Raw genomic sequence first — 27,955 nt, 5'->3', positions numbered from 1 at the left:
CTGATTATCAAAGTACTGGGTCCTGCATCGGTTGCTGTCTCATCTTCCATGACGTCAGGCAGTTAGGGGTATAAAGCATGCAGCCGACGCCATTAAATCAGTTTTTCTTGCCCTAGATGTCAGGTGCCCCCATAATGGGAAGCAATTATATACAAGGTTACACCTCCAACAAAAAGCAAATACACCAGAAAGCTTAAATACAGTAAAGAATAGAGGTATAGTCAAAAGAAGTCAGTGGGCTGGAGGGAGGGTAACCAGGACTGCAACAATGAATACACTCAAACATCTACATTTATGGTAAGTGTACACAACTATACTATGTTCTTCATGTTTTACTGTTGCAGTCATTACATTTGGGTAGTTTCCCAAAGCTAAGTAAGGGAGGGGGCAATTAGATAGCATTAGGACCAGCTATTAGGCCCTGCAAGACTGCAGTGGCAAAACCAGCTCTGGATTTAGAAAAAATTGGCAAGTGGTAATGCTTGGTGAAGGTATGTACAGAACTCCAGGTAGCAGCTTCTAGGATGTCCCTGGTAGGAACACCTCTGAGTAAAGCTGTAGAAGTAGATGCAGCCCTAGTGGAATGGGATCTTATCCCCTGCGGGGTAGGTTTCCATGGTGCTTATAGCAGAAAAGAATGCAATGGCCTATCCACTTAGAAATGGTTTGCTTTGAAATGGCCTTCCCTTCTGCCCCTGCAGTAAAGGCAACTAGCAGCTGTTCAGTTTTCCTGAGAGGCTTAGTCCTGTCCAAATAAAATCCAAGTTGTCTGTGCATGTCCAAAGAGTGCAGTATTCATTCTCCTTTGTTCTGTGGATTAGAAAAGAAGGTTGGCGAATGAATGGACTGATTAAGGGCCACAGTGGATACCACCTTGGGCATAAAGGAAGGACTGGTACTGAGGGACACCTTGTCCGCATGGAAGATGATGAAGGGCTCCACTGCCATGAGGGCCTGTAATTCAGACACTCTTCTTGCTGAAGTGATGGCTAGAAGGAAGGCTGTTTTCCAAGAAAGGAATTTCAACTATGCAGTTGCAGCTGGCTCAAAATGAGGTAGAGTGAGCTTTTCCAATACAAAGTTAAGGTCTCAGGCTGGAGTAGGGGCTCTCCTGGGTGGTCTTAAATTTTTGGCCCCTCTGAGGAATTGTTTCAGCAGGGGGTGAGAGAAGAGGGGTGGCTCAGTATTATAATGTGCTGAAATGGCTGAGACATGAATTTTAGTACAACAGAAGGAAAGGCCCTTGTACAGCATGTCTGTTAAGTATTGAAGAATATGCGGTAAACTGGGCACTGTTGTGCCCATCCCCTGAATTTGGCTCTAGGAACAGAATCTTTTCCACTTTTCAGCACAGAATTTTCTAGCACTAGGCCTCCTTGCCTACAGAATGACATCCAGCACTTGCTTGCTGAGGGATGGTATTGGAGAACTCAGGTAATTAGCCAGGCTGCAAGGTTCAGGGTTTGAAGCTGGGGGTGCAGAATATGGCCCTCTTGTTGGGATAGCAGGGAAGGGGTCTGAGGTAGGTGCCATGGTCCCAGCAGTACCATACTGCGCAAGAGGGGATACCAGTGTTAGCATGGCCAGTCTGGTGCAATCAATATTGTCCTTGGTTTACTTTGGAGAGGAGAGGCAGAAGAGGAAAGGCATAAACTGATAGGTTTTTCCAGCTGAAGGACAGAGCATCCACTTTCCAAGCTTGTTTGTGGGGAGTCCTTGTGCAAAATTTGTCCAATTGGTAGTCCTGGGGGGGGGGGGTGCAGGTCTATATCTGGGCTCCCCCATCTATTTATCAACATGTTGAAAATCTTTGGTTCCAGTTTCCACTCATGTGGGTCCATGAGGTTTCTGCTTAATCCATCTGCCAGTGTATTTAGTTTTCCTGGCAGGAATTGAGTTTGTAGATGCACTTGATAGCTCAAGGCTGTGTTCCATAGAGCCATGGCTGGTCTGCAGAGAGGGTATGAGTGGGTTCCCCCCTGCTTGTTTATGTACCACATAACAGTGGTGTTGTCCGTCTTTACCAATAATTGTCCTGAAAGAATGTGGTCCTTGAAGGCTGTCAGAGAATTCTGTACAGCTAACATTTCTTTTTGATTCACATGCAGGTGCATTTGACTCTGGTTCCATTTGCCCTGAATGCACTGCCCTGCCAAGTGAGCACCCCATGCATAGTCTGATGCATCTTTTGTTAGGGTTTGGGTGGCAGGGGGTAGAGTGAATGGCAGTCCCTTGTTATGGTGGCAGACCTCTGCCCACTAAAGGAACTCTGTCTTTATACAAGGAATGATAGGAATCATTGATTCCAGGCCCTGAGAATGTTGACACCATAGGCTTTTTAGATAACATTGTAGTTTCCTCATATGCAGTCTTGCATATGGAATTAGTAGGATGCAAAAGGCCATGAATCCCAGGGCTTGCAGTATTTTCCTTGCAGATAGCTGGGTATTTGTGGCCAGTAGTTTGAAGTAGTCTGTCAAATAAGCTTGTTTCTCTGGCGTGAGGTAAGCCACCTGGGAAGTTGTATTCAAGCTTGCTCCCAGGAATACAATTTGTTGGCAGGGTACTAGGTGGGATTTATTTTCGTTTATGGTGTACCCCAGTGAGGTTAGCAGTTTCTTTACAAATGCCAGATGATTTAATAGTATGTCCTGGCTTTCTGCCTGAATTAAGCAATCGTCCTGGTATGGGTATATTTGAATATTTCTTTGCCTGCAGAATGCAATGACTGGAGCTAGGCACTTGATGAATACCCTGGGCACAGTAGATAAGCCAAAGGGCAGTGCAGAGAACTAGTAGTGCATGCAGCCTACTCTGAAGCGTAGGTATTTTCTGCAAGATTCCCTTATTGGGATGTGCAGGTAAGCTTCATTTAAGTCCAATGTTGCCAACCAGGCATTTTTGCCTAGCATGGGAAGCAGCTGATGAAGAGTTAGCATTTTGAATTTTGGGATTACCAAAAGAGTGCTTAGGATAGACAGGTCCAGGATAGGACGCCAAGAGTTGTCTTTTCTGGGTACCAGGAAAAGTCTTGAGTAAAAACCTTGTCACCATTCCTTTTCTGGGACAGTCTGAATAGCCCTGATACTTACAAGAGAGAGAACCTGCTGTTGAGCCTCTGCCCTCTGATTTAGGAGTAGGTCTGGCCAACCATTTGGGATTGGGTAAGGTGTGGAAGTGGAATCTGTATCCTTGGGAAATAAGAAGTTATGTACTCACCATAACGTTCCATCTGAGTAAGTGGCTTCATTTGTCTGCAACCTGTGGGTCTTGGATCCGAGCCGGCAACTTATTATACAGCTATGGATCCGAGCTCCTAGCTCCTCCCCTCACCCATAATCCCCTGCCAACCCCAAGTGACCTCAGATCAAGTTTGCCCTTCTACAGATACCTAAGAAAGGTGCCCTGACAGGGAAAAAAGAAAGACAACCAAGACTAACTCTTCTGAAGGCCAGGGGGAAGGAGGGGGGGATGGTTGCAGACAAATGAAGCCACCTACTCAGATGGAACGTTATGGTGAGTACATAACTTCTTAATCTGGAGTAGGGACTTCATTTGTCAGCAACCTGTGGGACAGAGTCCCCAGCTACCTGAATCTTGGGCGGCCATCATAGAAGGATGTTCCGGAGCACTGCGGAGCCAAAGGATGCTCTCCCTCTGGAAATGATGTCCAGTTTGTAGTGGTTGATAAAGGTATGAGATGAGGCCCAAGTGGCTGCCGAGCAAATATCATCCAAAGGAACTCTAGATCTAAAGGCAGCAGAAGTAGATATGGAGCGAGTGGAATGTGCACATATTCCCTGAGGTGCGGGCCTCCCAAAAGCTTCATAAGCTAGAAGAATACATTGTGAAATCCAGCGTGATAAGGTGACCTTCGAAACAGCCTTACCCAAACTGAATTTGGCAAAGGAAATGAACAGCTGATCGGATTGTCTGTGACCAACAGTCCTATGAATATAGAAATGCAGCTGTCAGTGCACATCTAAAGAATGCAGCTTGCATTCTCCTTTATTCTGATACTTAGGAAAGAAAAAGTACAGTTTTGTACCTACCATAAATGTAGATGTTCGAAGATCCACATTGCTGCAGTCCTTACTTATGGGTAGTCCGCTGTCCTCGGTCGTCCCATCAGACAAAGATAGCTGACGCCGGTCATAAGACAAACCCGATGCTGGCCAGGGTATAAAAAGCGCATGACCGAACGCCATATCCTCAGTCTTTTCTTGCCCAGATGTCAGAAAGGCCCTAAAAAAAAGAAAGGCCACCAAAAACAGAGTACCTTCCCCAAAAGATATGCCCAACTACAGCCATCACACAAAAACCATATAACCATGCTAAGCTACAGAGGAAGGGGGGAGAGGGAAACTGCAGCAGTAGATCTTCTAACATCTACACATTTTTATGGTACAAAACTGTGTACTATTCTCTTCATCTCATATTGCTGCAGTCCTTACTTATGGTGCCCTGCAAAAGTGGCAAATCCAGCCCTAGACTTAGAATAAAGAGGAGGAAGGTAATGTTTAGAAAAAAGTATGTACTGAACTCAAGTGGCTGCTTCCAAAATATCCTTCTAGTGGAATGAGGTCTGATCCCAGTCGAATCTCCTTACATGGAATAAAAAGAAAAACAAAAAAAAAAATAAATTTTAATATGTTTAGTTTTGTTTGTTTGAAACAGGTTTACCCCAAACCAAAGCAAAAAAACAAAACAACTGACTGTCTGAACTGAACTCCTTGGTTCTGCTCAAATAATAACTTAACTGCCTGTGAATATCCAAAGTATGCAAAATCTTTTGTAATTAACAAAAAAAAGCAGTTTTCCATGACAAATACTTTAACTCGGCCGTAGCAGGCTCAAAAGGTTGTAGAGTAAGCTTTTCCAACACAAAATTGAGATCCCAAGCAGCCCACAAAGAGGGTACGAATGAGTTCTTGGTTTGATGTACGGTACCTCACAGTTGTTGTGGCTGCTGATTGTTACAGGCCCTGCCCTGTGAAGTAACTTGAAAGCCATTAATGCAAATTGTACCGCTAACATTATGCAAAACTTGATGCATGCAAATGTTGAAGTCTGGAAGTTGAATGTTGCTTGACCCCGGCCATTGTCCGGTGCTCATTGAGCCTCTTGTCAGCATCCGGCTGCCCTCACCTGGGTCGCAGTCGTTAGAATCTGACTGCCTTTGTGAGAGTCCTGAGCCCACCACAAAATTCCTGGACAACTGCACAAACCAATCCTGAATAATGACTGAATCTAGATTATTTGAGTGACATTGTCTAGATCCATGAGAGAGATCCATTTATTGATTGGCAATAATAAGCACCATGCAAGCTGATTGGCACAGACATATGAATACAAGATGCCATGAACCTGTCCTTCCAAGACTGCTGTCCCTGTTATTGTGTGACCTTGGATTGAAAGAATTTTGATGGAAATAAAGTTTGTGGGGGAAGCTGGGGAAGGCCATCTGGGATTCTGTATTGTGTCACACAGAAAGCACACATGTCCTGAAAGTACTAGACTTGATTACTTTTGTTTCGCTAACATAATGCTCACATTCACAATCTATACATCTACTACAGTGATGCTGAAGAAGCTAGAAGCTTGTGTTGTGCAATGTGCAATAAATCCCAAATAAGGATAAATTTGTATTATTCATCCTTCCAAAAAACCCAAGACCATCACTGGAGCCCTTTGTGAACACTCCATAGATGCTTCAAGTAGATAAGCCAGAACTGATAGAGAACTGATAATGTAAATTTCCAGCCAAAAACGCAGGTACTTCTGCAACTGGACTGATAGGAACATAGATCCAGAGTCCTTTAGATCCAGATCTTGAGATCAGAGTCTTTTCCAGCAGAGGCAAATGTCAACATCAACAACTTGAACTTGTCCAAATGTCCAAAGAGGAGAGATAGATCCAAAATCGAAAAAAACGCCCCACTCTTTCTTTTTCTTTAGAAACAGAACAGGCGGGAAAAAACCCTAGACCCCCACTTGAAGGAGGTACTGGCTGTATGGCCTCTGAAGAAAAGATGAAAAATTGTTTGTGAGCCTCCCATCCTTTGAGGAGGAGAGGATGTCTGGCTACCTTTGAAAGGAGGCAATGTATGGAAAAAAACTTTGTAACTTTGTTTATAATGTGTCCAACACCATTTGTCTTGGGGTGACTAAACCAATTTTGCTTTGAAGAGAGCTAGCTTTCTCCCAAAGGATGTTTACATAAAGGACTGGCCTCACCAGCAGATTGAGCAGGCTTAACTCCAGGTTCTAGGCCTATAAAGGTACTGCCTCTGCCTGCCCCATGCCTAGATCTACCCCTCCAGACTGGGAATCAGAGAAGGGCACGCCCACCCCTTACAACTGAGGCAAGAAAAATGCTCCCCAATGCATTTAGCCCAACTTGGTATGTCTGTATGTGTGAAAAAAAACGAAGAAAAGAAAAAAAGATCCGCGACACTTGCAACGCTGTTTCTGCATCGCAAAAAAAGCAAAAGGATATGACGCCGACGCCGGGTCATTTTTATACCCTGCGCCATGTCAGGGTTGTGCGTTTCACCGACCGCCAGCCCAGCCTAATACTTGGTATTCGGGCCGACCGAGCTGGTAGGTTGATGGACTGACTGATATTGGTTTCTGAGGCCACCTTAGGTAGAAAGGAGGGATTGGTTCTGAGGTACACTCTATCCTGATGAAAGACCAAATAAGGGGGTTTCACAGAAAGGGCTTGAAGTTCAGAAACTCTTTTCGCTGAAGTGATGGCTACCAGGAATGCTGCTTTCCAAGACAGATATTCAAGTTCAGCCAAGGCAGCTGGTTCAAATGGAGAAGCAGTCAAGGCTTGAAGAACTAGTGATAGATCCCAAGGTGGTACGACTTCCTTGATAGGGGGCCTGAGTAGAAAAGTACCCTTGAGAAAGGTTTTGCATAGTTTCGCTGACATCAAAGGACCTGTCTCATGTCCCACATGGTAATGGGAGATGGCTGCCAATTGTACCTTGACTGTCTAGCCCCTTGCTGAAAAAGTCCGGTGAGGAAGTCCAGCACGGACGTCAACGGAGCAGTGAAGGGATCCAAGTTATGATGTTCCGCCCAGATGGAAAAGTGCTTCCATTTACTGCGGTAAACTTTCCTGGTGGAAGGTTTGTGCGCTGCCACTAAGATGGCTCTAACTGGCGAAGAGATGTCGGGAGTCCTGACAGAGTGGAACTGGAGCAGCCAAGCTGTCAGCTTCAGGTTGTCTAGATTCGGGGTTGGTAATCCTGATGGATGGGATATTAGATCCGGACTGGGATCCAGAATCCAGGGAGGATTCACCAAGTGAGACCATAGGTAAGGGAACCAAGTTTGACGAGGCCAGAATGGGGCAATGAGGATCATTCTGCTCCCCAACCAAGAGGCTATCTGTATTAGCTTTAGCATCAGGGGCACAGGAGGATAGGCATAAAGTAGATCAGGCGGCCAAGCATGCACTAGAGCGTCTCTCGGGGCTTCCCCTGGGGGGGGGGGGATCAGAGCGAAAAAGCTGGCGCATTTCGTATTTAAGGGAGAGGCAGAGATCGCAGCAGGGTTGCCCCCATTCGGCAAAAATCTGCTTCGCTACTTGGGAATTGAGAGACCACTCGTAAGGGGAAAGAATGGTGTGGCTGAGTCTGTCCGCCAGAATGTTGGACCATCCCGGAATGTGCGTTGCGATCACAAAGCGGTTGGTGGAGATCGTCCATTCCCACACCCTCATGGCCTCTCGGCAGAGAGGGTAAGACCTGGTTCCCCCCTGTTTGTTGATGTACCAGACAAATGACATGTTGTCCGTCTGTATCGCAATAGTTCCTACTAGGAGAAGGTTCTGAAGTGCTTGCAACGCTAACAGCACCACCCTCATCTCCAGAACATTGATATGCAGGGAGGTCTCTGTGTCGTTCCACGTGCCTTGGACTGTTCTGCCTGAGCAATGCCCCCCACCCACCCGAGGCGAGAAGCATCCGTGGTCACCGTGACAAGAGGAGGTAGAGAGCAGAAGGGTCGGCCTGTATGGAGGTCTGGGGACTGAAGCCACCATAACTGGGCCCTCCTGCAAGCCTTGCTGATAGAGATAGGGTGATTGAGGGGAAGAAGGTGAAAGGACCATTGTACTTGGAGGGTCCACTGCAGTACCCTCATATTTAGACGAGCGCATGGAAGAAGCGTAATTGCCGCCACCATGGAGCCCAGCGCCCTCAGGACCAATTCTGCCGGTGGAGCTACTGATTGGAGGATGGCCTGCACATGAAGTCTCAGATTCTGTAGTCGTTCCGAAGTGAGGTAGGCTCGCAGACTTCTTGTATCCAATCTGGCCCCTATGAACTCTATCACTTGTGTCGGAGCAAGGGAGGATTTGGCTGTATTGATCATGATGCCTAACTTGGGGGCTAGGCGGAGAAAATAGTCTCTGGCTGAGCAGAGTAGATGCCTTGTTGGGGCGGTCAGGAGCCAGTCGTCCAGGTACGGGAAGACCTGCATTCCCTGGAGTCTCAGGTGGGCTGCTATCACTGCTAAAACTTTGGTGAACACCCTGGGGGCTGTGGTGAGGCCAAAGGGAAGGACCCTGAACTGATAGTGGCTGGCTCCCAGCCGGAAGCGGAGAAACCTCCTGGATCGTCTGTCCATTAAAATGTGGTAGTACGCATCCTTGAGGTCTATTGAGCACATCCAGTCTTTCTCCTGCAACAGGGGGAGAATGGATTGAAGCGTGACCATTCGGAATTTTTCCTTGGTTACCGACAGGTTCAAGATGGAAAGGTCTAGAATTGGTCTCAAGTCTCCCGTCTTTTTTGGCACCAGAAAGAACCTGGAGTAGAACCCTAATCCGAGCTGGTCTGGGGGGATGGGCTGGATGGCTCTTTTTTCTAGCAGCTGCTGGATTTCTGCGGCTGCAGCCTCCCTCTGATCGGGTGGTACATCGGGGAGGTTCCTGAGTCTGGGGACGTGTTGCATTGGGATTTTGTAACCTCTGGATATGATCCGAAGCACCCAGCGGTCTGACGTGATGGAATCCCAAGCTGCCAGATGCTTCGAGAAGCGCCCCCTCAGGGCTGTTGCGTGGGCCGATCAGAGAAGGATTCTCTGGACTTAAAGTTTTTCGGGGCCCCTCTGCGTCCTCCCTGTCCTCCTCTGCCACGGAAGGACTGGTTGTCCGGAGCAGGTTGGGAATGTTGCGATTTCTGGAACCACATATTCTTCTGTCCCTTTTGGTTCTTGGAGAAGGACCTCTGGGGAGCAGAGAAGCGGACTCCGACGGCAGACAATGTCTTCCCGTCCTTCTCGCTCTGGACAAGTGTCTCGCGTACGGTCTTACCAAACAAGGCAGAACCATCAAAGGGGGCGTTCGCAATGGACGCCTTAAAGGGCACCGTGAAGTCACAATGTCGGAGCCAGGCCTGACGCCTCATAACTAGGCCCGCTCCGCTAGCTCTAGCAACTCCCTCAGTGGCGTGGGACAACAGCCGCATAGAGGTATTGGAAATAGATCTTAGAGTGGCCATACGAGTGGAGTACAACTGCTTGTCCTCCGCCGACATGGACTCTGGGGGGGAAGCAGCGTATTCTTTAATAAGATCTCGCTGCATCCTGATGACATGTGCCATGTAGTTCAGGGACCTTACTGAGAAGGTCGCTGAACTAAATACCTGCTTCCCAAGGCGATCCATCGAGTGGGACTCCTTGCTCGGTGGATGGACCGAGGGGCTCTCCTGAGCTAGTTCCCTCTTAGTGGCTGCCGCCATCAACATGGCATCTATGGGGGGACCCTTGCTCCAGTGGGACTGGTCTGAGGGGGGGCTTAAAATCCTATCCGGGCATTTAGGGACTGGCTCCACAGTGTCCAGCTCCTTCCACGCCCTGGTGGTGATAAGGTCCACCAGAGGGTCGGCTGGAGGGGACACCCAAGAGGTAGACGGACCTGCTTCGAATGCCTCCAGGAACACAGACTCATCGGAGGAAGCCTTGAGGGCAGACCACCCCCCCTGATCCTAAGCATTTCCATTATGTCTCCAAAGGAGACATCCTCAGGGGGTGACCTTGGAGAGCCTTCCCCTTCATCCAAGTCCGTGTCCTCTGTTAAGGACTCGGGGGAGTCCATGTGCCTCCTCTTACACTTATGCTTGCGAGGCACATCCTCGGGGGGGGGGGGCTGTCCGAGGAGGTCTCACCAGCAATATCCTATTCCAATGGAACAACCTGGGACATCGAAGCAGGCTGTCCCTGTGGCCGGGTGATGGAAGCCTAACCCAGCAGAGAGGGAGTACAGGGTGGAGCCGAGGAAAGGACCGAGGGTCCGGATGCTCTCGACAGAGCCCTCTCCACTACATCGAAGGCCGAGGGGGAGCCGCTCTCTCTGGGCTCCGAAAGCCGACTCCCACTCGGATCCGATGAAGGGATAAGACTCAAGGGCAGGGTCGGATCCGAAGTACCCAATACTGTCGGCGCCGACCCACCCCCGGCTCCAACGCTGCCCGGCTCCGAGCGCTCTGCATCAGAATCCTCATATGTAGATAAGGGCAAATCCTGGTCATCAGAAGAAACAGAAATTTCAGAATCCTGATCAGAAGGAAAATCAGTTCTAGGTCTCAGAGGGAGAAGGCTGGCTTCCCCTAATTAGAGTAATAAGGTCTTCAGCCATTCTTATTATTTGTTTTTTAGGCATATGGGCCTGACCATGCAGTTTGGATGTCAGTTTTCTAGGCATGGATCGAGTTTTAGGCCTTGAAGAAGAAGATGGCGTTGGTTTGATATTCAAGTCAGTAGGCCTGAATACACCCTCAGAAGCCGGTGCCTGCACAGCGGCTCCGCACCCATCCAAGGTAGAGACATCCGCAGGTTCCATAGTCAAAGAAGCATCTCGCGGCATACCGGACTCCGAATGGGTCTCAGTAGAGGCCTGAGAATCTAAGTAGTGGGTATCAGGGGCTGCGAAAGCGCCTCACTGAGTACCGGCGAACTGGCGACTAGCTTAACGGAAGCGTCGTCGACAGCTTTGGACCTATGCGGCCTGTCTTTGTCTTTATGTTTTTTCAGAATGTCAGTAGTCGGATGGCTTACCAAAGCCATTTCTGGATAATTAAACCAAGTAGTTTGATGCAAAAATGAACCGACAACGACTAGTTCGTGGATTGAATAAGGCACAAAACCGACAGCGAGGGACGTCGTGGTCTGGGCCTAAGCAAGGAATGCAGTACGAATGAAAATCTTTATGAGGTATTTGCTTTCCACAAGAAATACAATTGCTAACTTTTACTGACATCGGTTTAAAGCAAGAAAATGGATCCCCAATGGGGTACTTAGCCTTTTTGAAGACTTTGCTTCTGAAACTCGAAAACAAAAATTTCAGGAGTCGGCCGACTGGCACTTGCGAACTGCTTCTGTTTCGGGCACCGCACGGCAAGAAAGACTGATGTAATGGCGTAGGCTGCATGCTTTATACCCCTGACTACCTGACGTCATGGAAGATGAGACAGCAACCGACACAAGACCCAAGACTTTGGTAATCAGGCCAGCTGAGGGCTACCTGCAAGCAGATAACCCAAATGTAATGACAGCAACAGTGAAGCACGAAGAACATTTGCTCTTCCACATTTGTCATTAAGTTAAGTAGGCAACTTTCATACTTGGAAAAAAGTGGTCAGTCTTCCATAACAGCAGCAAGCAGTCCTAAGCAAATCTCCATTGGTGGTAATTCCTTATGGGAACATGCATTTTATTATAGTGGCAGATGCAGACATCAAATTCAGCTTACAGTGTCCTGCAAAGCCTACCTAACTGCTGTATCAAAATCACCCACAGCTGCATTGCAGGAAATAAAAGTGAGCACAGCAACTGATATAGCTGAATGAGCTTTCAGAACCACAGGAATAAGGCGCTTACTAAATTAACTTACTGTGGCAAACTTGTACACAAGTTGGATACTATCTACACCTATGGTAATCTTTTTGCCAAGTTTTCCATTAGAGAAGAAAACATATAAATGGCAATATTTGGGAACAGCAGTTTTCTTGTCAGCTTAAAATCAGAATGGACAATGCACATCTGCACAGTGGAAGACAGTCTTCCTGGTTCTGGTTACAACACTGAGGGAAAAGCACACGTAAACAGACAGATGGGCTACTGTAGTCTCAGAAACAGCTTCTGGCACAAAGGAGAGATCAGAGTGGAGAGTAACCTCTATATTTGTGAAATACCAGATACACAAGATCAACAGATAGTATGTGCACCTCAGAAATTATCCTGGCAGAAGTGACAGCCAACAGAAATAATGTTCTGAAAAAAAAGTTTTTTCAAGTCAACAGAAGTTGTAGGTTCAAAGAGAAGCAAGTACAAGTCCCATGTCAGCACAGCATCACACAGGGGATATCAAAATAAGACAGTGCCCTTCAAGACCCCTGTGGATTCTGAGCAATTTGTCCTGTCTATTTAAGGTGTTAAGCACCCTGTTTATACATCATCCTTACATGATCCAGATTTTATTCCCATACCTGAACTCCTTTAGGTCACCTTAGCCATATACAGAAGGACGCAGGGGCATTTCTTTTGTACAGATTCAGCTCACATAGTTTAGACATGCTCAGTTCATACCTTGAGAGACAAAGTTAGGTTCAGCATCATTATCTCAACGGAGGATTTTATCACTGTACAACAGCCTGCAGTCAGTAAATCAAATCTCGATACTGCAGGAGCTCTGCCACAAGACCCAACTCCCAAAAGTTTTCACTGAGAATTTTGTCATTGTACAATGTAAGCAAATTTAACATGAAGAATCTTGCTGTGTATTAACTTCAACTTGTCAAAAACATGCTTACACCAAGGACCACTTACTAAGTTGTTCACTGTCCTTTTTCTTGACCAGCAGATTACACGATATATGCCAGTTACTTAGTGTCCCCAGCTGCCAGGTTTTTACGTTCAGGAAATTAAATAAAATCTGTTCTACTTTGTGCTTCTTTCTTAATTGCTTTGCACTGGCTATAAACAGATTACTCTGTTACAGCTTGACTTGAGGTCACTGTAGTAGAATGTACTGCTAAATCTCCCTTTACTATGGTCTCCTCTTCCACTCAGTTACCAACTATGTGTTGTATGTTGTTACATTTTTTTTCCAATATACGTTTTATTTCTTCTCCAGCCAAAATAAGCAGACATTTACAGCAAAAACATCAAGTAGTATCAAATACAGTCATTTTCACAATACTTCATGAAAACTTACATGAATTGATAGAAAAGGAAAGAAAAAGAAAAAAAAACAAACAGAAAACCAAAGACTAACAAATTCACCATTCACTGAGGTTACAGGGGATAAAGAATTCTAAATTTATCTGATAATTCTGACTGATATGATACAAACCTCCGTTTCAAAATATAAGGTTGTTATCGTTATAAATGAAGAGTGGATTGTGGCACCATTTTCTGGCCTCATTTACGAGTTTTGATTTGCATAAGTATGGTAACCTTACTTATAGAAGGTTTAGTGAAAACCCTAAAACCTATGTACAAAAAAAAAAATGAAACTATTTACACTGTTGGATGCCATCTGGATGAAGGTAAATCTTGAGCATAACATTCTGAGCAATTAACCATATTGTTTTTAAGTATAAGGAAGTTCAAATAAAAGCCACCTGAATTTTATTTGTGTGTTTTGGTTTCATTTGCTTGCGAAGAATGTGTCGAGAAGAGAGTTCCAATATGTTTGAAAGTATGTTCTCTTTTTAACACTTTTTGTAACTAACAATAAAAGTAAAAAATAGTCCCAACAGCAACCAGGTACCTCAGTAACAAATAAAATCTCAATCCAAACGAAAAAACATTGCTGAGGTATGGCTCCAGTTTCTCCAAGTAATTTTATTGCAAAAATACAAGCGCTTTCAATATATATATATACACATATACATATATATATATATATATAAATATATCTAAAACAGATATATATATATATATATATATATATCATGAGATGAACCACAATTGGCACTGGTTCTAAAGGTAAAATTTCTCCAGTGTCTGTGATCAATAAACTTACAAAACTGACATTTAGTACAGGGTATATAGTTCCAGAATTATAACTGGTCATATTTAGGTCTCTGGGGTTACAAAGTTGTCTCCTCAATGATTTCTTATTTTAGTCAGAATATTCCAATTATTATCTATAATATTTGTATAATGTCTTATATTTCTCGAATAATGTTTAGAGATAAAATATATTTGCAGTGCAATGGGGTAGCCATGGGAACATCATGTGCTAACAGTTATGCTAATGCAGTTATGCTGAACTGGGAACAGGACAACATAGTTGTAAGTAAATTTAATGATGATCTGTTCTTTCGTAGATTTGTGGATGACCTCTTTCTGTTATGGGGTGGGTCTATAGAACAACTTATGTTATTTCTTGAGTATACTAACACCTCAACACACTTTTTTAAATCTACTATGAATTGGTCATATAGTAAGGTCAACTTTCTGGATGTTTCCATCTTACAGGAGCCGGATGGTAAATTGAGTACTCAAATGTACAGGAAGGAGTGCCACATCAACAGTTTATTAAGTAGAGACAGTATGCATCCTCAATTTGTCTTTAGGAACGTAGCACAAAATCAGGCATACAGGGCATCCAGATTGAATGCCAGAGAGTCAGACTTTATAGTACAACTTGATAAGACAGTTACAGAATTAACAGAAAGAGGTTATGACCAGAAGCTTTAGCACTGTTAGACAGATATACAAATATTATAGATAATAATTGGAATATTCTGACTTCTGATCAACACATTTGTGATCTGATAGGTAAGCATCTCATTGAGGAAATTATGACCAGTGATAATTCTGGAACTATACCCTGCACTAAATGTCAGTTTTGTAAGTTTATTGATCAGTGCACCAGACCTGTTATAAATTTTATGTCAGCAAGACTGACAGACTACTGAGGGGGCAGTATGTTCAATGCCCTAGCAAAACATGTTAAGGAGACAGATGCACAACACATATTTACATTTAGGGTACTAGGTAAAAGTTATGTTAACTTGAGGGGTGGTGACATTAGAGTTCGAACTGAGAACCTAGACACTAAGTGGATTCTGAAATTAAGAGCAAACACCGGCCATGGTTTAAATGATTGTGTACCACTGAGACCTATTCTTAAGAATAGGCCACTTCGTAGGTGATACTATATGTTCACATATATATTGTTATTTTCTATTTCTTTTTATTTTCTATTTATTTTTATTTTCATTTGTATATCTGTTTTAGATTTATATATATATTTATATTATACATTATTTTTAACATAGTATTTGGTGTTTCACACTATTTTTATGTAAATTGCTTCTATGTTATAGCCCATTTAATTGCTGTTTTATTTCTTTAAGAGAATCAATTTTAAATTGTGTGATGTAATGATTGTTGGTATAAAAGCAGGTGTGTCTGTACCTTGTTTTATACACCTGAATAAGCCTGTTGGTGAAAGTGCTTGTGTTTTTGCAATAAAATTACTTGGAGAGACTGGAGCCATACCTCAGCATTGTTTTTTCATTTGGATTGACTTTTTGTAACTAGTTTGTGGTTGGTGATATATCTGACTGCCATGACTTTAAAGTTTGTCCATGAGATATTGTTGTTAATTACCCAATTTTTTGTTATATAAAATTTAAGAAGGGCACATACTGTAATTAGAATATGTTTACAAATTCCTCTGATTGAGGTAGGGATTATATGTAAAATCATTATTTCCCAGGCAAATGTGTTTTTTTGTTTTTTTATAACCAATTTTTTTCAAGTTACACTCTTAAAGAGCACCAGAACTTGAAAATATTCTTACGACTCAAGAAAATGTGGCATATATCAACATTCTCTTTGGAGCAAAAGGGGCATGTTTTTGCTTTTTGGTAGCCAAATGTTTTAAGGACAGCTGGAGTATAATATGCGTTATTGTTAATCATTATTTGTGTGTAGATTAGGTTTTTGAAAGGTATTAATTTTAAGGTATCTTTAATGGCTACTTGTTTTTGAGCTGTTATAATATTTTGTCTAATGCTGTCCCAATAGTTTGAATAGAGTAGCGCAGACTGATGTCTCATCTCACTAATTAATTTATAGGTCTTTGAAATAATTTTCTCCTTAGAGGCTAATGATTTAATTATGTTTTGAGTAATTACTATATTTTGTGTGTCCATTTTGTAGTTTGAGAACTTCATCTTTGTTAATGACATCATTTGTCTGAGAATAGGGTTACAGCTGCCTGGTATCTTTAGTTGTGTTATTAAATTTTCAAGAGTAGATTCCTTATGTTGTAGAATATGCCATACCGTTATCTCTAATTAGTGGGAAGGATTTAAGGTCTATTCTTTATTTAACTTGATATCTGGGTTCATGTGTAAGGGTTGTAGGAGACATGATGGATTTTATAGATTGATAGCGGTAAATAAAGATTGGAAGGCCAATATTTAATTTTTGATTACTGGGTGTAGTTTGTAAAATATTTTATTGTTAGGATTAAGATAAGGGATAGTTTTAGGGTTTATATTCAGAGAATGTAATAAATTATTTTCTCAATTCCAGGACTAACAGAGTTAAGTTGAAAGAGTATTTTAGGGAGGATATTCATTTTAACAATGGCCGATTTGGACAATAGGGACAGATTAATATTTATCCATCTTGAGATGTCTTGTTTAATTGTTTCCCAAATTTTTAACTTCCTCTTGACTTGCGTTCAATCTCCCACACCTCACACTTTAAAAATGAACTAAAAGCTTATTTTCTCAATTCCAGGACCTCTCCTTGCCATGACCCCACCTAGTCTTCCTTCCCTTTATGTACCCTCAAAAGGTCCATACTTAGTACCTCATTACACCTCTTTCTCCAATGTGTCTACTATGCATTTGCATAATTTTATACAAACAAAAAAATTTACTGTTGACCTATTGAACTATATCAATGTAAAATTATGTTACTAAGCTTCTTTTTAAATCTTTTTGCTATAATTGCTATTATATCAATATAGTTTAAAACTGCACTTGTTTAAAAATGTACTACTGGAGCTTTTCTCCTCGGGTCTCCACTGAAAATGGGCCACAAGCCCAGTTGGCCAAACCCGGTTAACAAATGTCAATAAATAAATAAAATAAATATAAATATATCTTAACCCATGTAGGGTACCAGATCTTTTTGGTTTTATTGTATTCTGATATTTGGATTAGTCTGTTTGCTTTGATAATAAGGTAGTACAGGTAAAAATCTGGAAGCCCCAGACCTCCTTTTAAATTTAGGTATTGTACGTTTTTGGTAACATATTTGTGTTGTTTTCGGGTGCCATAGAAATTTGGAGAGGGATTTTTTCCATTGATGTAAACCATTTTTTTTTTTTTGTATTTTGAGACTAATAGAGTTAAATTGAAAGAGTATTTTAGGGAGGATATTCATTTTAACAATGGCCGATTTGGACAAAAGGGATAGATTAATATTTATCCATCTTGAGATGTCTTGTTTAATTGTTTCCCAAGTTTTTAAGAGGTTTACATTTCTTTGTAAGTGTGGGCGAAGTGTATTCCTAGATATATTAGCGTGTATTTTAGGGGTATGTTTACTACTGGGAACAGGAGGTTTTATGGTTTAGTGGGTTCAGAGGAAAAATAGAGGATTTTTTGGGATTTGTGTTATAATTTGCTACTTTGGAAAATTGTTCGATTGAAGATATAATTTTGTTTTGGTCTATGTTCGGAAGCTCGAAATATACATTTAAATCATCAGCGAAAGCAGAATATTTTACTATTGTGTTATAAACATTTGGGAAATTATGGTAGGTATTTTGAGTGATATGTAATAATAGCAGTTCTAAGTATATGTTGAACAAGAATGGGGACAAGGGACAGGGGACAGCCTTGGCGGGTTCCATTTGTTATATTAACAGCATGGGAGTACACCTTATTAATACATGGTGTAGTGATAGCATTGTTGTAAATCATTTTGACAGTTTTTATAAAAGGAGAAATAGAGAAAGTCCAGATCTACGTTGTCAAAAGCTTTTGAAGCGTCTACTGTGAGTGTAAATCTTGGGAACCTATCCTTACCTAAGAGGGCAATTAAGGTGTCCAGCTTGCGGGTATGGTCATTTAATTGCCTTTTTTTCATGAAGCCCAATTGTTCAGGTGAAATAATTTGATGTAGGGTTTTTTGAAGTCTATTTGCTAACAATGAGGTCAACATTTTGATATCTAGATTAAGAAGTGCAATCGGCCTACAGTTAAGGGGGGTTAATTTATCAGAGTTTGGTTTTGGTATTAGGATCGTCTTTGAATTATTTAAATATCTGTCAGTGACCCGATGTTGTATGATATGATTGTAAAGTTTTAACAAGATTGGTGCTAATATATGACTGATTTTTTTGTAAAACGTTGCCGTGAAATCATCAGGGCCTGGGGATTTGTTAATCTTTAGATTATTTATTGCTCTCTTGATTTCACTGGTTGATAAGGAGCTGTCTAATATGTTATACTGTTCTTTGTCTAGTTTGGGGAATTTTAGGTTATTTAAGAAATTCTCTTGTATGCTAGACATATGTGGTTATTTTATGGGGTTGTATATGTTTGTTATACATTTCTCAAAAGGAAATGATTATGTCTGCTTTATTATAGAAGTTTCTCTCCTTATATTGATTTTGTGGAATATTTTGGAGAGTTTTCTTTATGTTAATCATATTTGCTAAGACCTTAGAGGGTATTTGGTCCCATTCAGGATATTTATGGATGAGTTTTAACTTGTTAACTGAGAGTTTATGCAGTTGTATTGAATAAAGTTCTTTTTTGATTTCACAAAGTTTACTTTCTTGATCTTGTGAGTATTGCGATTGAAGTTGTTGTTCAATATTGTTATACTGCAATTCAAGCAAGGCGATTTGTTTTTGCTCTTGTTTTTTGTAAATTGAGGCTATTTGTATTAGGATTCCTCTTAATACAGCTTTAGTAGCTGCCCACTGGATATCTAGTGGTATCTGGGTAAGCAGTGCTTCTTGATCAAGTTGGGTTATTTTCCTACCTATCTCCTCTGTCACATCTTTTGGTTTAGAAGGTTATTATTTAGATACCAGTTATAAGGGCTGTCTTGTTTGGCAATTTGAGGAAGTGTGTTGATTATTTATATTTTAGTCAAAAAACAATCTAGGAAAAATGTTTGTAGTTAGATTTAATGATATTAAGAAATAGTCTAGTCTTGACCAAACTTTGTCTGCGGAGGAAAAGAAGGTGCATTTTGTTCATTGATCTGTCATGGTCAATAGTTAGGTAGGGGGTCTATAAGGTTGAAACTCTGTATGAGCTCATTCAGGGCTGAAGTAATCTGAACTGGCTGTTTTTTTTTGTTTGTGCAGTCACTAAGTGGATCAGTTAGACAATTCCAGTCCCCTCTTATTACGATGGAATGATTGGGGTAATTGAGAAGTAGATTATAGATTTCATAAATAAATAATTGCTGGTTTGAACAAGGTATGTTGTTACATTTCTATTTGTTCTTAGACTGTGAGAACAATGAAAAGACTTTGGTAGTGTGTTGCATTTTTATCAATTTCATTCAAATCAGATAAGCTTTATGTATGTTGAGTGTGTGCCCTTTAACAAACATGCATGTCATGACAATTGCCGGTGTTGTGGTATATATAACACAATTATGACATGTTTTTTAGTGCTGGGCAATTCTATAGGTGGTATGGTGCTGTATATATGTTAGTTGATGGGGTAGTACTAATCAATTTCGGCTTTTTAGTGCTATAAAGTGGTGGGTTCTGAAATTGAGTATTTTCTGCAAATTTAGCAACTTTATTATAGCACTGTTCAAGTTCTAATTTTTGTGAAGTCTGGAGGCTGGTAAGGGTGGAAGTGCCATAAAGAAGTGTGGGGAGGAGATAAGTACTGGCAAGTGTAGTTTTAGTTGTGTTGGTGAGAAAGTTTTTGGCTCTGTAACCCATTCCCTAATTTTTGATGAACTTTTCTTATGCAATTTTGTCTACACAGTTTGAATGTAAGCTTATCATCCACTATCACCCCTAATAATTTGCTATGAGAGATGACTTCAATGGATGTATTACCAAGAGAGAGAACTTTAAATTTTGTTTTTTTCATGAGAGAGGGAAAAAAAGCAGTAGGTTGGTCACTTTTGAGCTGAGCATGAGTTGTGAGCTACAAAGCCATGTTTCAGTGGCTGTTAAAGCTTCCTGTGTAATTTTTTGGAGGTGTACCATGCTGTCAGATGTGCAAATGAGAGTAGAATCATCTGCCTACTGTAGTAGGGTAGCCTGTTGTGTGGCGGTACAGAGGGTGTTGGTGAAAATGTTAAAGAGGAGTGGTCCACGGATAAAGCTTTGTGGTACACCAGTGATGTCTGGGAGGTAAGGAGACAGCATGGAGTGCTATTTTACTGACTGAGACCTACTCCTACTGGACAAGTAGCTTCTGATCCACAGAAGGCTGGACTGACAATGACCTAGTGAAGACAACTGAAGTAGAGGTTTGCTGTCACAAACTGTGTTGAAGGCTTTAGACAAGTCTACAAATAAGGAAGAGACTAGTTTGCCATTAACTCTAGCTTTATTGACAGTATCAATATAAGCTAGAAGAGCAGTGCTAGTGCTATGGGAAGGATGGAAGCCATGTTGTGTAAGGGATAGGCATCTTCCTGCAGGAGATGGTCTAGCAATGGTTTATGAGTTCATTTTCAAGTATTTTTGCAAGGGGAGATATTACTATAGGTCTAAAATTATTAATGACTGTTGAATTTACTCCTTTGTGCAGAGGGATATGTATGACTTTTTCCAGAGGGAGGGAAAATGGGATTCTTGGACTGACCTACTTATAAGGATTGAGACAAATCAGGCAATGCTATTGGCTGATATATTTAAGTACTCATTTGGAAGGTCAGCAGTTGAAGAAGAGCATGGTTCAAGTTTAAGAGTAGTTTTATATAGGATGAGGGCACAGGTTTGAAGATGTGATGAAGATGAAAGTGGATGTGATATGTGGCTGCTGGACAGGGTTGGGATTAGATGAGGAATCCTTGGTTAGAAATGCTACACTATCTATAAAATAAGACTTGAACTGTATTGGAGTCTCGAGTGGTGAGTTATCAGGAAAGGGGTTTTGGGTTGAATTTTTTGGCCGGGATGTAAGATTTCTTTAATTGATGTCCAACATTTTCAGGATTGTGTTTAGTATTATTCTGAAAGTTATTACAGTATATTTTTTGTTTTCATTTACTAGCTTTTTAGTACGACTGGGAAGCATTCTAACGTTTTCAAGATATTGAGGTGTTTTATATTTCTGCCATTCTTTCCATGCTTTTTCTCTATACTGGATTAGCATGCTACTCTTTTTGGATAGCCACAATGCATTACTTGTGTTTTTAGCCTCTTCCTTCCAGGAGGTGAAAGGCTGTTTAGGATACTTAGAAAAGTTGTACTGAATTCATTTACAGCATCATCTAAGGGGAGGATTTTTAGGAAGTTCTAGTCAATACATTACAGTGTACTAATGAACATTTCTGGGTTAAACTTGGAAAGACTGAGTGCTGTTTTATAAACATGCTGTTTAACTGGATGTATGAGATATCTGGTCGTACAGATTTGGAGAAGTTCACTAAACGAGTCTGACACTGTACCTGTGGTCATGCACTTACTAGGGTCTGACACCAGGATCCAGTTTAATAGGAATTTGATGTCTTGCGATGATGTGTGGGGCTATTAATTAGTTGTGTGAAGCCATACAAGTTCATACTAGACGTAGGGGAGTTAGAGTTTATCTACAAACAACTGACATTCACATCACCTAGTAGCATTTTTTCTTGTGGAAAAGCCAAGGTAGGATATCTTCCAGTATAGCTGTACTGTCGACAGGAGGGATGTAAAGGACGGTAATACATATTTGACTATAATTTTCTATTTATAAGAAAGCAATAAGAAGCTCTGTTGAGCTGAATTTTGGTACTGGTTTGCTATAAGGGGAAATGTGGTAGGTGTTGGGAAATATTACAGCAAATCCACCACTTAACCTCTTTATACAGTCATTATGGATGATATAGTCAGGATGTATAACTTCAGAGTTGTTTATGCTGGGTTTAAGCCAAGTTTCAGTTACAGTGAGAACATCAGGCTTATGTTGAATAATCCTGGTATGTATATTTCAGCAGTTTTATTTCTTACACTTCTAACATTTATTGCAGCAAAAATTAGATCACCAGAGTTGAGGATTGAATGTTGTTGGGTTAGAGAAGAGTATTGGAGAGAATTATCTTTTGTGTTCCTTGTGATAGGTGGGGCTAGGGTTATACTGTACATCTCCTCCTACAAGGATTTTAGTTTATTAGGAAATTATGCATAGTTGTTTTCTGGAGAGGATTCTTGCACTTATTTTGTTTTGGTTTGAGATGAAGTGCAGTTAATCAGTCTATATTTGGAATAAAGGTGAGGGGCAATATTAAATAGGGTTTGCTGCAGTATATGGAGAGTATAAAGAGGAGGTATGGATAGGTGGTTGCGAGAGAGTTGGAGAGGTGTTGAGACATATTACTGAGTCGTGGTAGGATGAAAGATGGCACAGAAGGAGGAGAAGAATAGAGGGTAAGATGCAGAGTAGCATAATTAAGTAAAGGAATTGGGGAAGTAGCAATGAAAGCAGAAACAAGAAGTTGCAGGGAAGTAGGAAATTCAGTGATGGTGGATTCTGACAGCTGGTAGAGGATAGTTAAGGAGAGTAGTACATACCTTGTCTGACTTGTTCAAATCAACATATAAAGCTAAACCCAAGCTTCTCTGGAACAATAATAATTCTTGAAATGTTCTGAATATTTTTCAAATTCAAGACACAAAGTTTGCTTACAGCTGTCTTATTTGTTACTTTTCTACACAGTTTCGAGAGTAGTTAAACTACTAATCATTTCTTGAGATTTCAATGCAAGATTCTGTAAATACCCCTTTTTCTAGATCACAAATATCAAATCCTACATAAAAGTGCTAGGCATTTCAGTTAAATACATCCATTATACTGACAAGCCATCTTTCACTCATTTTCCAAAACACCCTCTAACATTAATTTATGATTCAGGAGACTAAACTTTTTCATGAGGCTAGAACTGTTTGAGGAATTCATTTGCAAACAACCATTCACTGACAACACTATAAACAACCATTTTTAGACTACTGCACCTTACTACACAGAAAGATCTCTGAATGCTCCATATCACAGAAAATTATATCAACTTTCAAATGCAGAAATGACAGACCACTGGTATCTAAAAAACATGCCACTCTGCAGCTTAGCTTAAGATCCCCATGCCTACGAACCATCTAGCTTTTATTAGCAGCACAGAGGGTGTTTTTTTACTCTTGCCAGCATCCTGGCAATGACAGCATTTCTCATTTTTGATATCCCCACTCCCGGTGGCGACGGCAGTGCATGCGTCACTGCAAGAGCCATTTATGCCACTATCAGCATAGGCATGTTCCCCCGACATGCACTTAGAGATGCTACCATCATTGCCTTTGAGAGACGCACCCATGTCTTCTCCATGCTGCCCCCTACTTGATAACAGGCCTCCACTCTCGACCTAAGGCTCTATCGTTACAGCAGTGGTTCAAGACAGGTGAAACCCACGGTCATTCTCTCATAGGATGGGCATGCCCATCCTCTCCACCTGTGGGGTAAAGCACCTGACCAGCTTATCGAACTTAGGCTTCCTGAACTTTAGACAATGCTTTACCCCTCTACACCAAAGGTACAGGCTGCACTATGCAACTTAACTTGATAAGGAAAAAGTACAGTTTTGTACCTACCATAAATGTTGATGTCCGAACAGGAATGCATCTGCAGTCCTTACAAATGGGTTGTCCTGTCGTCAGGCAGCCCCTCGGTCGGCCGGATTCCAAAGTCTGGGTCTGGCATAGCTGCAGTTCTTCGGGTATAAAGGCATCAGCCAACGCCATTTTCCTCAGTGTTTCTTGCCCCAGATGCCAGTTGCCCTCTTGGATAGCTAAATTTTGGATAAATGCCAATGTTTCCAAATAGTAGAAGGCAAACACAAAAAATAAGCATGTATGTACATATATACAAACAAATAAACCATAAGAGATCCCCCCCAGCTAGCTATTAGATGGGCAAATACCCTAGGAATACCACAGAGGGGAAGGAGGGTTGACTGCAGATGCATTCCTGTTCGGACATCTACATTTATGGTAGGTACAAAACTGTACTATGTCCTTCAAGGATGCATCTGCAGTCCTTACAAATGGGTAGAATACCATAGCCAAACTAGGGGAGGAGGAAGAAGAAATTATGGTGTAGTTAGGATCCCTTGCAAAACAGCAGTGGCAAACCTGCTCGGGATCTAGAGTATAAAGGTAAGTTATAATGCTTGGCAAATGTATGCACGGAGGTCCAAGTAGCAGCCTCTATAATGTCCTTGGTAGCCACTCGTGAAGAAAGCTGTGGTAGTGGCTGTAGCCCTTGTAGAATGAGGCCTCATGTTCTGTGGAGTTTGCTTTCCATGGTAGGAGTAACAGAATCTGATGCAATTTCCTATCCACCTGGAGATTGTCTGTTTTGAAATTGCTTTTCCTTCCCTTCCTGTTGCATATGCTACCAGAAGCTAGTCAGTTTTTCTATTGCCCTTGGTTCTGTCCAGGTAGTAACTGTCTATGTACATCCAAAGTATGCAGCAGTCTTTCCCCCCTGTTCTGTGGATTGGGGAAGAAGGTAGGTAGGTGGATAGCCTGGTTTAAAGACACTCTGGATACCACCTTAGGCATAAATGTAGGATTTGTTCTCATGGACACTCTATCTTGATGGAAGATTAGGAAGGGTTGTACTGCCATTAAAGCCTGTAGCTCAGAAACCCTTCTAATTGCCAGCAGAAAAGCAGTTTTCCAGGATAGGTGTTGAAGATCTGCTGTTGCTGCTGGTGTCAATTTTTCTAGCACAAAGTTCAAGTCCCATGCTGGTAATGGTGGTTTCCTAGGAGGTTTTACATTTTTAATTCCTCTCAGAAACTGCCTGAGTAGAGATGCGAGAAGACAGGGGATCAAAGCTGTATTCTGCAGAAATAGCTGATGCATGTATCTTGATGGAGGAATAGGACAGGCCTGTATGGAAAAGCTCTGCCAAATACTCCAGGATGTTGGCAATGTCTACCTTGACACATCTTTTCCCCTATCAGTACTCCAAATCAGAAACCTTTTCCATTTTCCTCCATAGTTCCTTCTTATTGTACCTCTGCCGGCCTCAAGGTTAATGTCTTTTTCCCTTTGGGATAAATCTGGGTTAGTTGCTCTTATGTAATGTTCCAGGCAGTCAGCTGCAGAGTTTTCAGGTTTGGATGCAGGGTGTTGTAGCCGCCTGAGTTAACAGCAAAGGAATCAGGGTAGTGTCCACATTTCCCGAGACATGCTTCGCAGTAATGGGTACGAATGTTGTCTTGGCCAGTCTGGAGCTATCAGAATGATCCTGATTTTCAATAGCACCTTGTGCATCAAAGGAAGAGGTGGGAATGCATATGCTGTCAGGCCTTTCCAACTGAAGGATAGAGAGTCCACCTTCCAAGCAAGTGCAGAATTTCTTGAGCTGGTGATTGAGTGGGGATGTGAATAAGTCTATTTGTGGCAGTCCCCATTTCCTTGTGATGACCTTGAAGATGTCCGGGTGTAGCATCCATTCGTGAGCATCCGAGGTAGTTCTGATTAATATGTCTGCTAGGATGTTTTCTTTTCCTGGTACAAAAATTGCTTGTAACTGAATGTTGTAGCTCAGAGCCATATTCCATAGGTCCAGTGCCATCCGGCATAGAGGGTATGAATGAGTGCCTCCCTGTTTGTTGATGTACCACATGACTGTGGTGTTGTCTGTCCTTATCATCAACTGCCCTTCTTGGAGGAATGGTCTGAAATTCTGGATTGCTAGTTTTACTGCCAGCATTTCCTTTTGATTTATGTGCAGGTGCAGCTGATCTGGAGTCCATAAGCCTTGTATGCACTTGTTCAGCATGGATGGTTTGGCTTGGTTGAATGCTGTGGAAGGGCAAACCTGAGCCCACCATAGGAACTCTTGTTTCAGGCATGGGATTAGTGGTATTTCAGTTTCTAGGCTGTGCCTGTGTTGAGACCATAAATTCTTCAGGTACCACTGTAGCTTTCTCATATGCAGTCTGGCATGAGGGACCAGGATTATGCAGGATGCCATGAAGCCCAAGGCCTGCAGTACTTTCCTTGCTGTTAGTTTGTTCTGCTTTGTTAATGCCAAGAAGTAGAGAGGAAGTTGTTCTTGTTTTTCTGCAGTTAGGAATGCCATCTGTTTTACTGTATCCAATTCTGCACCTAAGAAGGTTATTCTTTGGGATGGTATCAGTCTTGATTTTTTTTTTTTTTTATATTGACTGTATATCCCAGGGCATGCAGTAAGCAAATGACTCTTTGTAAGTCTTCTGTTAGCTTGTTTTTGTTGTCCGTTTGTATCAGGCAGTCGTCCAGGTATGGATATATTTGGATTCCCTGAAGCCTGCAGTGTTACTGATGCCAGGCATTTCCGTGAACACTCTGGGCACAGTAGATAAGCCAAAGGGCAATGCTGAGAATTGATAATGCTCTGATCCTGCAAGAAATCTGAGGTATCTTCTGCAATTTCAGGTATGCCTCCTTGAGATCTAGAGTCACCAGCCAATACTCCTTGCCCAGCATGGGAAGAAGTTGCTGTAGGGTCAGCATTTTGAATTTTGGAACAATGATGAATGTGTTTAAAGATAGGCCTCCAATTTTTCTCTTTTCTTGGTACCAGGAATAGTCTGGAGTAAAATCCTTTCCTTGTTCCATAGATGGTACCCTTTCCACAGCTCTCATCTTTGCTAATTGAGGTATTTGTTTTAGAGTTTCTGTCTTTTGATTTGGTGGTAGGTTTGGCCTTCCTCTTTTCCTGGTAAAGTATGGAAATCAAACCTGTAGCCTTGGTCTATAGTTTGCAAAATCCACTTGTCTCTTGTCATGTAGTCCCAGTTTTTGAAAATAAGGCTAACTTTCTAAGGGTGCTGCTATTTGTTCTCTGGTAGGTGCCAGAGCCAAGTCACTGTGATTGTCCTGTTGCAGTGGTAGTAGTTTTGTCTGTGCCTCGCTGTTTGTTACCTTTCCTCTGGCGTCCGATGTAGGCACCTCCTCTGGATTGATTTCTGCCTCTTATTCCTGCCTCTCTGTGTTTTAGAGGAGTCTGGAAAGGACCAATTTTTGGAAGGCCAGTTCCTGCTAAACCTTGGAGGCTGAACCTGTAAGAAATCTTTCACTGTTTGTACAGATTTTGCCTTCTCTTCCATTTTCTTCAGTACCTGCTGAGCAGGAGAACCAAATAAACTGACCTTATCCATAGGAGCATCTAATAGTTTTGCTTTAACATGCTCCGCAAGACCTGTTCTTTCAACCATGCATGCCTTCTTATAACTGTGCCAGTCATGGCTGATCTAAAGGAAGCCTCCAGTGCATCATAGCCACATTTTAAAGAATGGTTACTAACCTGCTGAATGTTATGCACCATTTCTAGAACATATTTCTTATCTAAAGAATCATCAGAGGACAGTTTCTTAGTTAACTGATCAAGCATAAACTCCTGGTATTGGATCATATGAAACTGACAGTTCAGTGCCCTAGCTGAGAGAGTAGCAGAGGTGTATGCTTTTTACCCCATCTTTCAGAGGGAGAGGGTTTTAACTGAGGTCGGCTACTGCCTTAGGCCCCTGGGAGATAGTCATCTGCAAAAGGAGCCTTGTATAAATGGTGATGTGTGTCCGGGACCCTGTAGAACCTCTGGAGGCAAAGTATCAGGAGCAGTGCAAGCATCATTAAATGCATCATCTACAACAGGAAGAACTGGAGGTATAGCTAAAGGCCTATGTTGTGGTAAATGCAAAAAGTCCTAAGCCTTTTCCTTGA

At 41.9% G+C, this 27,955-nt stretch overlaps 1 protein-coding gene across 3 annotated transcripts in view; it reads right to left on the bottom strand.

Moving 5' to 3' along the window:
- Positions 1–27,955, bottom strand: part of INTS3 (integrator complex subunit 3) — a 2,345,436-nt gene that overhangs the window by 1,867,019 nt on the left and 450,462 nt on the right. The gene's annotated exons all lie outside the window — the stretch shown is intronic.

The sequence above is a fragment of the Protopterus annectens genome, chromosome 8.part0, assembly GCF_019279795.1.
Source record: "Protopterus annectens isolate FY-2018-M chromosome 8.part0, PAN1.0, whole genome shotgun sequence".
NCBI lineage: Eukaryota > Metazoa > Chordata > Ceratodontiformes > Protopteridae > Protopterus > Protopterus annectens.
The sequence above is the reverse complement of the archived record's forward strand: the minus strand, read 5'-3'. Positions and strand labels throughout refer to the sequence as shown.